The following is a 12,093-nucleotide window of genomic DNA, read 5'->3' on the forward strand; positions in this document are numbered from 1 at the left end:
ACGGAGTTTCACCATGTTAGCCAGGATGGTCTCGATCTCCTGACCTTGTGATCTGCCCGCCTTGGCCTCCAAAAGTGCTGGGATTACAGGCATGAGCCACCGCACCTGGCCTAAAGACTTTTTAAGATTGGAAAACAAAAAGAAGTCAGAAGGAACCAAGTTCAGAACAGTAAGATGGATACCTAATAATTTTCCACTGAAACGCTCACAAAGTTTTCCTTGTCTGATGAGAGGAATGAGCAGGAGCTTTGCTGTGGTGGAGAATGACTCTTTGCTGAAGCTTTCCTGCACCTTTTTCAGCTTAAAGCTTTGGCTAACTCACAATACTCTCATCATAAGCAGATCTTACTGTTCTTTGACCAAAGAGAAAGTCAACAAGAAAAATGCCTTCAGCATCCCCAAAAATGGTTGCCATGACTTTTGCCCTTAACTGGTCTGCTTTTGCTTTGACTGGAGCATTTCCACCTCTTGGTAGCCATTGGTTTGATTGTGTTTTGTCTTCAGGATCATACTGGCAAAGCCATGCTACACGTCCTATTACAATTGTTTGAAGAAATGTTTTGGGATCTTTTTGTTTGTTTGTTTTTGAGACAGAGTTTCACTCTTGTTGCCTAGGCTGGAGTGCAGTGGTCCTATCTTGGCTCATTACCACCTCCACCTCCTGGGTTCAAGCAATTCTCCTGCCTCAGCCTCCCGAGTAGATGAGATTACAGGCATGCATCACCACACCCAGCTAATTGTATATTTTTAGTAAAGATGGGGTTTCACCATGTTGGCCAGCTGGTCTCGAACTCCTGACTTCAGGTGATCCACCCTTCTTGGCCTCTCAAAGTGTTGGGATTACAGGTATAAGCCACCATGCCTGGCCCTGGGATCTTAATCCCACTTGTTTAAAAATTCCATTGAAAGCTCTGCTCTTGTCTGCAGCTGATCTGGGTGCAATGGTTTTGTCACCTGTTGAGTAGAATGTTTGCTCAACCTTAATTTTTCAGTCAGAATTGTGTAGGCTAAATCAGTTGAGATGTCTGTGGTGTTGGCTATTATTTGTACTGTTAATTGTCAGTCCTCTTCAGTTAGGGCACAAACAAGATACATTTTTTTCTCACCAATGATGCGAATGCTCTGCTGCTGTGGGCTTCATCTTCAACATAATCTCATTCTGCATCAGGTTATCCATTTGTAAACTGCTGGTTTATTCGAGGAGTTGTCCCTACGAACTTTTTATAAAGGCTCAATGATTTCATCATGTTTTCACCTAAACTCCACTGTAAATGTGATGTTTGTCCTTGCTTCAATTTTAGTAGAATTCATGTTGCTGTGATAGGGGCTGTTTTCAAACTAATATCTTACCCTTTTTAGTGTCTCAAACTAGGTCCTGTTCAGACTTGTTATTACAAGTTAGTACAGATTTGTTTTGGTGCAGACAAATTTGAAATTAATTCATGATTTTTTCTTAATGTGTATTTTTCATGACCTTTTTTTTTTTTTTAATGAGGTCTCACTCTGTTGCCCAGGTTGGAGTTCAGTGGCACAATCTTGGCTTACTGCAACCTCTGCCCCCTGGGCTCAATTGATTCTCTCCCCTCAGCTCTCCACCCCTGAGTAGCTGGGACTGCAGGTGCATGCCACCATGCCCAGCTAATTTTCTTGTTTTTTTTGTTTTTTTTGTTTTTTTTTTTGTAGAGATAGGGTTTCACCATGTCGCCTAGGCTGGTCTCCAACTCCTGGCTCAAGTGATCCACCCACCTCAGCCTCTCAAAGTCCTGGGATTACAGGCATACTCCACCATGTCCAGCCTTAATGAACTTTTGGAAGCCCCTTCATATTCCTGGTCTGATAATTCCACCATCCCTGCCATAATCTAAATCTATTCTGATGCTTCCTCTGTCTCTTCAAACTGTTTTTATTGTCTTTTGGTATGCCTTGTAATTTTTTCTGGATAGTCAGACATGAGGTACTGGGTGAAAGAAAGTGCAGTAAAGGGGCCTTTAGTAATGTGGTGGTAAGGTGTAGGGGGGGACAAGGGAAGTGTCCTATAGTGCCGTGATTAGGTCTCAGTCTATTAACATCGGACTATGAACTTCACCAATGCTGCTCAGTCTTTTTTTTTTCTAACCCCCTTAGGTTGTACATGATGGGTAGGAGTGCCTGGAACTGGGTACTTGCTTTGCTCAGGTCAGTTAGACTAAGGAAAAACATTCATAATTTAGGTTCTGGTAAAATAGTTTGCTTTTGAAGGAAGGCCTTGCTGAGGAGAACAGTGATCTTAATCAAGGCTGGGACCTCTGCCCACCATTGGGTATTATATCTACCCACCTGCTTTAGCTACAAATTTCAAAATGTTTCGTTTCTCCCTTCCTCTCCTGGAAGCAGAAGGGGATTTTTTTGATTTGTTTTTTGAAACAGGGTCTTACTATGTCACACAGCTTGGAGTGCAATGGCACGATCATGGCTCACTGCAGCCTTGATTTCCCAGGTTCAAGAAATCTTCCCACCTCAGCCTCCTGAGTGACTGGGACTGCAGGTACACAGTACAGCTAATTAATTAATTAATTAATTTTTTTTTTTTGTAGAGACAGGGTCTCACTATGTTGCCTAGGCTGATCTCAAACTCCTGGGCTTAAGCAATCCTCCCCTCAGCCTCCTAAGTAGTTGGGACCACAGGTGCATGCCACCATGCCCATCTAATTTTATTTATTTATTTTTTTTTAGAGATTTGGTCTTGCTATGTTGCCCAGACTAGACTTGAACCTGTGGGCTCAAGCAGTTTTCCCCCCTTGTCCTGTCAAAGTGCTGGGATTACAGGCATGAGCCACTGCTCCTGGCCCACACTTTTAAATTAATATTCACTGTGAGAACGTGGAGGCAAAACTCACAAAAGTGTGTGTGCACCCCCCATGACTGGGTGTCCCTGAAGTTTTTAACCCTGAGACATGCCCACACTGAGCCTCTGGCAATTTGTTAATTACAGTTTAGGTTTTCCTACTCCAATAACTTTCACAAAGGTTTCTGATTGTGGGTTTCTGCTCTGGTAAGTTGTGATTCTCTGTGTTAACCTGCCTTTTTGGGGATGGTAGTTTGCCCTGTGACCTTAATTCTCCGAAGGATCTAAGAGGAACTGTGAATTTTCAGGGTTTTTTTTTTCTGTTTGTTTTTTGTTTTTGTTTTTGTTTTTTTGTTCAGCTTTTAACACTTGTTAGACAGAATAGTGATTTCTAAGCTCCTTACATGCTGTACTGGAAATTAGAAGTTGGCTTGGCTTTTGCCATCAGCGCAGTTCTCTGGTGATTCATCTAGATTGTTGTGTGTATCAGTAGTTTGTTTCTTTCCATTTCTGAGTAGTATTCTATAGTATAGATGTGCCACATTTTTTAAACCATTCACCCACTGAAGGATGTTTCACGTCTTTGGCTTTAATTTAAAAAAAGGTGAAATAAATATTCATTTATAGGTTTTTGTATAAAAATGTTTTCATTTATCTGGGATAAATGCCTAGGAGCTGCATGTTAAGTTTTATAAGATACTGCTGAACTTCTCCAGAGTGGTTATACCATTTTATATTCCTACCAACAATGAGGGACCTTGTTTCTCCACATTCTTGCCAGCAGTTAGTATTGTTGTTATTTTACATTTTAGCCATATTGATACGTGCATAGGGATATCTTGTGGTTTTACTTTGCATTTCTCTAATGGTTAATGATGTGAACATCTTTTCATGTGCTTATTTTTTATTTTATATCTTCTTGGATAAAATGTCTCCATGCCTTTTGCCCACTCTCTAATTGGGTTGTTGACTTATTTTTGTTTTGAGCATTCTTTATATATTCTAGAGGCTAGTCCTTTGTTGGAAATTTGCAGATACTTTCTCCTAGTCTGTAGACCTCTTGATAGAGTTTTCTGCAGAGCAGAAGTTTTTGATTTTGAAGAAGTCCCACTTATCATTTGTCCCTTTTGGGACTGTGATTTTGGTATCACCCAGGAGCTATTTGCTTAGTTCTGGATCATAAAGATTTTCTCGTTTAAAAAAAAGTTTTATAGTTTTATGCTTTATGTTTACATCCATGATCCATTTTGAGTGAATTTTTTCTTTTTATAAGATGTCAGATTTGGATTGAGGTCCATTTTATTACCTCTGAGTATCCAACGGTTCCAGTGCCATTTGTTGAAAAGGCTGTCTATCCTTCATAAATTGCTTTTACCCTTTTATTAATAATCAGTTTGGCATATTTATGTAGGTTCGTTTTGGGATTTTCTGTTATGTTTCATCGATTTGTGTATTTTTCCCTTTGCCAATACCACACAGTACTTATTATGGTAGCTACATAGTAAGTCTTAAAATTGGGTAGATGATTTCCTCTTAATTATTCTTCTGTTAAAAAATTTCTTTAGCTATTCTAGTCCTTTGGCTTTTCGTATAAATTTTAGAATGATTTTCTCTATATCTACAAAAATCCTTGATAGCATTTTAATAAGAATGTTAAATTTGAGGAGAATCTTCTAATCCATAGCAAGGTATTTATTGCCATTTATCTAGATTTTTTTTTCTTAGATCAGCATTTTGTAAATTTTAGCATAGAAGTTCTATACGTGTTAAATTTATACCCAAGTATTTAATTCTTTTTTAGCTATTGTAAGTGATATTATATTTTTATTTTTAGTGTCTATATGTTCATTGTTCATATATAGAAATAGAATTAACTCTTAAAATATTTGTCTTGGCTGGATGTAAGTGGCTAATGCCTGTAATCCCAGCACTTTGGGAGGACAAGGTGAGAGGATTACTTGAACCCAGGAGTTGGACAGAGACCAGCCTGAGCAAGATGATGAGGCTCTGTTTCTACAAAAAAATTTAAAAATTGGCTGGGTATGGTGGTCTGCACCTGTATTCCCAGATACTTGGGAGGCTGAGGTGTGAGCATCACTTGAGCTCAGGAATTTGAGGCTGCAGTCAGCCATGATTACACCACTGTGCTTCAACCTGGGTGACGGAGCGAGACCCTGTCTCAAAAAAAAAAAAAAAAAGTCTTCTGTTCCACAAGCTTGCTGAACTCATTCATTAATTCTAGATTTTTTTTTTTTGAAAAAATAGGTTAGTTGGAATTTTCAACATACATAATGTCATCTACAAATAGAGACAGTTTCATTTGGATCTATATGCCTTTTATTTCTTTTCCTTTCCTTCACCCTGGCTAGAACCGCACTGTATCGAGTGCTCAATGAGAGTAGGCAGTTCTTATCTTGTTCCTGAACTTGACGAGGGGAGGGTGGATAGCATTAATTCTTCACCATTAAGTATAATGTTAGCTGTAGGCTTTTTGTAGATACTCGGTAACAGATTGAGGAAGATTACTTGTATTTCTAGTGTTGAATTTTGTCAAATGCTTTTTCCTTGTTGGCTAATATTATGATTATGAATACTTTCTTCTTTGACCTGTTAATATGGTGGATGACATTGACTGTGAATTGAATCAGCCTTGCATATCTGGAATAAACCCTACTTGGTCATGTGTTTAGTTCTTTTATGTATGGCTGAATTCTGTTTATTTGGTTAAGGATATTGGCATTTATATTCATGAGGAATATTGGTGTGTAGTTTTCTTTTTTTCTGTACCATCTTTACCGGGTTTTGGTATCAGTGTAATTTTAACTTCTTTAAATGAATTGGGAAGTGTTTTCTACTTTTATGTTGTTTGTAAGAGATCGTATAGAATTGGTATTAATTTTTCTTTACATGTTCGGTAGAATGCTCTAGTGAAACCATCTGGGCCTGGAGATTTCTTTTTTGGAATTTTAAAGTTACAAATTTAATTTTGTTAATAGTTGTAGGACTATTCAAATTACTTATTTCATATTGGGTGAGTTATAAGTTCGTGTCTTTCAAAAAATTGATTTATTTCTTCTAAGTTAAATTTATGGCTGGGTGCAGGGGCTCATGCTGGTAATCCCAGCACTTTGGGAGGCTGAGGCGGGCAGATCACGAGGTCGGGAGTTTGAGACCAGCCTGACCAACCTGGTAAAACCCCATCTCTACTAAAAATACAAAAATTAGCCAGGCATGGTGGCGAGCACCTGTAATCCCAGCTACTCGGGAGACTGGGGCAGGAGAATCTCTTGAACCTGGGAGCCACAGATTGCAGTGAGCCAAGATCATGCTAGCGTACTCCAGCCTGGGCAACAGAACGAGACTACATCTCAAAAAAAAGAAAAAAAATTATGTAAGGAGAGTTGATTGTAGTATTCCTATATTATTCTCTTGATATCTGTGAGCCGTTAATGATTGTGTTTCATTCCTTATATTATTAATTTGTATTTTCTTTCCTTTTTCTTTTTCAGTCTTCTTAAAGATTTGTCAATTTCATTGATCTTTTCAAATAAGCTCTTTTTTTGTTTTATTAATTCTTAATCTTTTTTTGTTTTTTTTTTCATTAATTTCTGCTCTTCCCTTTATTATTTCCTTCCTTCCACTTGCTTTGAGTTTATTTTGCTCTTTTTTTCACTAGGCTTTTTTTGAGGTGGGAGCTTAGATTATTGATTCAATACTCTTTTTTCTAGTGGATCATTTTGTTCTATAAATTTTCCCCAAAGCACTGCTTTGTGTCCCCCAAATTTTGATATGTTGCATTCTCATTCAGTTCAGTGTCTTTTAAACTATTTCCTGAGACTTCCTCTTTGACCTCTAGATTATTTAGAAATGAGTTGTTTATTCTCCTATTATTTTTCTGGTATTGGTTTCTAGTTTGATTTTTATTGTAGTTGGAGAATAGAGTCTGTATGATTTAAATTAAAAACAATTTATCAAGATTTGTTTTCCCAGGATATGATTTCTCTTGATGTATATTCTGTAAGCACTTGAAAATAATGTACATTCTGCTTTTGTTGGGTGGAGTGTCTTATAAATAAATGACAATTAGGTCCCATTTGGTTATGGTGGTGTTGAATTCTTTTTTATTTTTGCTGACTTTCTGTCTAGTTTTTCTATTAGTTGTTGAGAGAGGGTGTTAAAGTCCCCAACTGTAATGGTGAATTTGTTTATTTCTCCCTTCAGTTCTATCAGCTTTTTCTTCATATATTTTGCAGCTCTGTTGTTTTGTGCATACACATTTATTCATTTATTTATTTCTAGAGACACTCTGGTCTCACTCTGTTGCCCAGCCTGGAGTACAGTGGTGCAATCATAGTTCACTGCAGCCTTGAACTCCTGGGCTCAAGCGGTCTTCCCACCTCAGCCTCTTGGGTAGCTGGGACTACAGGTGTGTGCCACCATGCTCAGCTAATTCTTAAACTTTCTGTAGAGACAAGGTCTTGGTATGTTGCCCAGGTTGGTCTTGAATTCCTGAGTTTGAGCTGTCTTCTAGCCTCAGACTCCTATAGTATTGGGATTACAGGTGTGAGCCACCACACCTGGCCTGCATACACATTTAGAACTACTATGTCTATTACCTAATTAACTCTTTTATTATTATATAATGTCCCTCTCTGTCTCTGGTAATTTTCTTTGCTCTGAAGTTGACTTTATTTGATATCAATGTAGCCAGCTATGCTTTCTTTGATTATTGTTTGCATGATACATGTTTTTCATTTTTCTGCTTTAAATCTGCCTATATTGTTATATTTGAAGTATGTTGTAAACAACATATAGTTGAGTCATGTTTTAAATCCACTCTGCCAATATGTCTTTTAATTGATATATTTAGACCATTTACATTTAATGTAATTATTGATATATTCAGGCTTAACTCAGCCATTTTATTTTTTGTTTTGTTCGCTCAGTTTTTAGTCTCTCTGTTTTCTTTTGTCTGCCTTCTTGTGGGTTACCCGAACATTTTTTTCTAGAATTCCATTTTGATATATCTACAGTATTTTGAATATAATTTTTTATATAGCATTCTTAGTGGTCACTTGGGGTATTATATTGTGTGCATATACACATAATATAATATAATATAATAATATATAAATAACTTATAAGAGTCTGATGATGTCATCATTTTATCAGTCTAAGTGGCATGTAGAAATCTCCTTTTATATTTGTTAGCTCCTCCTCATTTATATTATATTTCTATTAAATATTTTGTCTACATACATTTAGAATCATATCAGGCAGTGTTAGAATTTTTGCTTCATCTGTCAAACATTATTTATATATGGAGAAATATATTGTATTTACCCCTATTTTTATTCTTTTCATTGTTTTTCCATGTTGATGTTACAAGATTCCTTCTTTTGTCATTTCCTTTCTGCCTGGAGAACTTCCTTTAGCCACTCTTTTATAGTAGGCCTGTTGGTGACAAGGCATGTTAGTTTTCAGCTGAGATGTATTCCTTTTCCCTTCATTTCAGAAGGGTATTTTTGTTGGATATAGATTTTTGTTTGACAATTCTTTTCTTTCAGCACTTGAAAAATGTTGTGTCATTTCCTCATGGCCTTCTTGGTATCTGGTGAGAAATACACCATCATTCAAATTGTTTTTCTTCTCTATGAAATGTGTAATTTTTCTCTCATGGGTTATTTTCTTTGTTTTAGTTTTCAGAAGTATTTTTCTAATGTGTTTGGTGTAGATTGCTTTGTGTTTATCCTTTTTGAGTTTCTTCAGGTTCTTGAGTCTGCATATTGCTGTCTTTTGCTAAATTTGAACGTTTTTAGCCACTATTTCTTCAAGTTTTTTTTCAGTCCTGCCCTCTTTCTCTTCCCCTTTCAGGACTCTGATGATATGAATGTTAGATTTTTTTTGGTGTATGTTACAAATCTACATGTCCTTAAGCCCCTGTCCATTTTTTTCAGTCTATTTTCTCTCTGTTGTTAATATTGAGTATTTTATATTGTTCTATCTTAACAATTCTTAATAATTCACTGATTCTTTTCTCTGTCCCCTCTATTACGCTGTTGAATCCATCAAGTGAGTTATTGTATTTTTCTGCTCTAAAATTTCCATTTGGCTCTTTATCTTCTAGAAATTTCCATTTAGCTCTATATCTTCTAGAAATATATAGAAATGTATTCCATTTCTTTCCTTTAACTTTCTATTTCTTTACTTACACTTTCCTTTTTTTTTCATTTGTCTGAAGCCTGCTCATGAATTGTTCATTAAAGTACTTTTATGATGGCTGTTTTAAAACCTTTGTCAGACAATTCTAACATCTTTATTATGTTGGTATTGGTCGACAGATTGTCTTTTTCATTCAACTCGTTTTCCAATTTCTTGCAGGATAAGTGATTTTTAATTGAAACTTGTACATTTTGAATATTATATTTGGAGACTCTGAATGTTATTTAGATCTTCTATTTCAGCTTTTCTCCCTTGATATGGTTTGGCTGTGTGTCCCCACCCAAATCTCATGTAGAATTGTAATCCTCAGTGTTGGGGGAGGGGCCTAGTGGGAGGTGATTGGTTCATGGAGACTGTTTCCCCTTTGCTGTTCTAATAGTGAGCGAGTTCTCATGAGACCTGGTTGTTTGAAAGTGGGTAGCACTTCCCCCTTCACTTTCTTTCTATTCTGCCACTATGCGAAGACATGCTTGCTTCCCTTTCACCCTTCTGCCATAATTGTAAGTTTCTTGAGGCTTCTCCTGCTATGCCTCCTGTACAGCCTGTGGAACTGTGAGTCAATTAAACCTCTTTTCTTCATAAATTATCCAGTCTCAGGTAGTTCTTTATAGCAGTGTGAGAATGGACTAATATAGAAAATTGGTACCAGAGAAGTAGGCCATTGCTATAAAGATACCTGCAAATGTGGAGGTGACTTTGGAACTGGGTAACAGGCAGAAGTTGGAATAGTTTGGAGGGCTCAGAAGAAGACAGGAATATGAGGGAAAGTTTGGAACTTCCTAGAGACTTGTTGAATGGTTTTGAACAAAATGCTGATAGTGATATGGACAATGAAGTCCAGGCTGAGGTGGTCTTAGGTGGAGATGAGGAACTTACTGGGAACTGGAGCAATGGTCACTTTTTCTATGCTTTAGCAAAGAGACTGGTGGCATTCTGCCCCTGCTCTAGGGATATGTAGAACTTTGAACTTGAGAGAGATGTTTTAGGGTATCTGGTAGTAGAAATTTCTAAGCAGCAAAGCATTCGTGATATGGCCTGGATTCTTCTAAAAGCCTATGCTAATTTGCATAAGCAAAGAGAACTTACATTTCAAAGGGAAAAAGAGCATAAAAGTTTGGAAAATTTGCAGCCTGACCATGTAGTGGAAAAGAAAAACCCATTTTCTGGGAGGAATTCAAGGCTGCAGAAATTTGTATAAGTAAAGAAAAGCTGAATGTTAACAGCCAAGACAATGAGGAAAATGCCTCCAGGGCATTTCAGAGGCCTTCACAGCAGCCCCTCTCATCACAGGCCTGAAGGCCTAAGAGGGAAACATGGTTTTGTGGGCCAGGCCCAGGGCTCCACTGCTCTGTGCTGCCTCAGGTCATGACATCCTGTGTCCCAGCTGCTCCAGCTCTAGCTGTGGCTAATAGGGGCCAAGGAACAGTTCAAGCCATTGCTTCAGAGGGTGCAAGCCCTATGCCTTAGCAGCTTCCACATGATGTTGGGCCTGTAGGTGCACAGAAGGCAAGAGTTGAGGTTTGGGAGCCTCTGCTAGATTTCAGAGGATGTATGGAAATGCCTGGATGTCTAGGCAGAAGTCTGCTGCAGGATTGGAGCCCTCATGAAGAACCTTTACTAGGGCAGTGCAGAGGGGATATGTAGGGTTGGAGCCCCCACACAGAGTACACTGGGGCACTGCATAATAGAGCTGTGAGAAAAGGGCCACTGTCTTCCAGACCCTAGAATGGTAGATCCACTGACAGCTTGCACTATGTGCCTGGAAAAGCTTCAGACACTCAATGCCAGCCCTTGAAAACAGCCATGGGAGCTGTACCCTACAGAGCCAGAGATGCAGAGCTGCCCAAGGCCTTGGGAGCCCACCCCTTGTGTCAGTGTGGTCTGGATGTGAGACATGGAGTCAAAGGAGATTATTTAGGAGCTTCAAGATTTAATGACTGCCCTACTGGGTTTTGGACTTGCATGGAGCCTGTAGCCCCTTTGTTTTTGCCAATTTCTCCCTTTAGGAATGGGAGCATTTACCCAATGCCTGTACACCCTTTGTATCTTGGAACTAGCTAACTTGTTTTTGATTTTACAGGCTCATAGGTAGAAGGGACTTGCCTTGTCTCAGATAAGACTTTGGACTTGGACTTTTGAGTTAATGCTGAAATGAGCTAAGACTTGGGCGATTATTGGGAAGGCATGATTGTATTTTGAAATGTGAGAAGGATGTGAGATTTGGAAGGGGCTGGGATGGAGTGATATGGTTTGGCTCTGTGTCCCCACCCAAATTTCATGTTGAACTGTAATCCTCAATGTTGGGGGAGGGGCCTGGTAGGAGGAGGTGATTGGTTCATGGGGCTGTTTCCCCCTTGCTGTTCTCATGATAGTGAGTGAGTTCTCATGTGATCTGGATGTTTGAAAGTGTGTAGCACTTCTGTTTTCATTGTTTTTCATGCCACCATGAGAAGACGTGCTTGCTTCCCCTTCGCCCTTCTGCCATGATCACAAGTTTCCCAAGACCTATCCAGCTATGCCTCCTGTACAGCCTGTGGAACTGTGAGCCAATGAAACCTCTTTTCTTCATAAATTACCTAGTCTCGGGTAGTTCTCTATAGCAGTGTGAGAACTAATACACTTCTTTCTTTTTTAAATAATAGTATGAAATTTATTTATTTATTAATTTTTAAAATTATTATACTCTTAAGTTCTAGGGTACATGTGCACTACATGCAGGTTTGTTACATATGTATACCTGTGCCATGTTGGTGTGTCGCACCCATTAACTCATCATTTACATTAGGTATATCTCCTAATTCTATCCCTCCTCCCTCCTCCCACTCCATGACAGGCCCCGGTGTGTGATGTTCCCCTTCCCATGTCCAGTGTTCTCAATGTTCAATTCCCACCTATGAGTGAGAACATGGGGTGTTTGGTTTTCTGTTCTTGTGATAGTTTGCTGAGAAAGATGGTTTCCAGCTGCATCCATGTCCCTACAAAGGACATGAACTCATCCTTTTTTATGGCTGCATAGTATTCCATGGTGTATATGTGCCACATTTTCT

The sequence above is a fragment of the Colobus angolensis genome, unplaced genomic scaffold (assembly GCF_000951035.1).
Source record: "Colobus angolensis palliatus isolate OR3802 unplaced genomic scaffold, Cang.pa_1.0 Scaffold137, whole genome shotgun sequence".
Lineage (NCBI taxonomy): Eukaryota > Metazoa > Chordata > Mammalia > Primates > Cercopithecidae > Colobus > Colobus angolensis.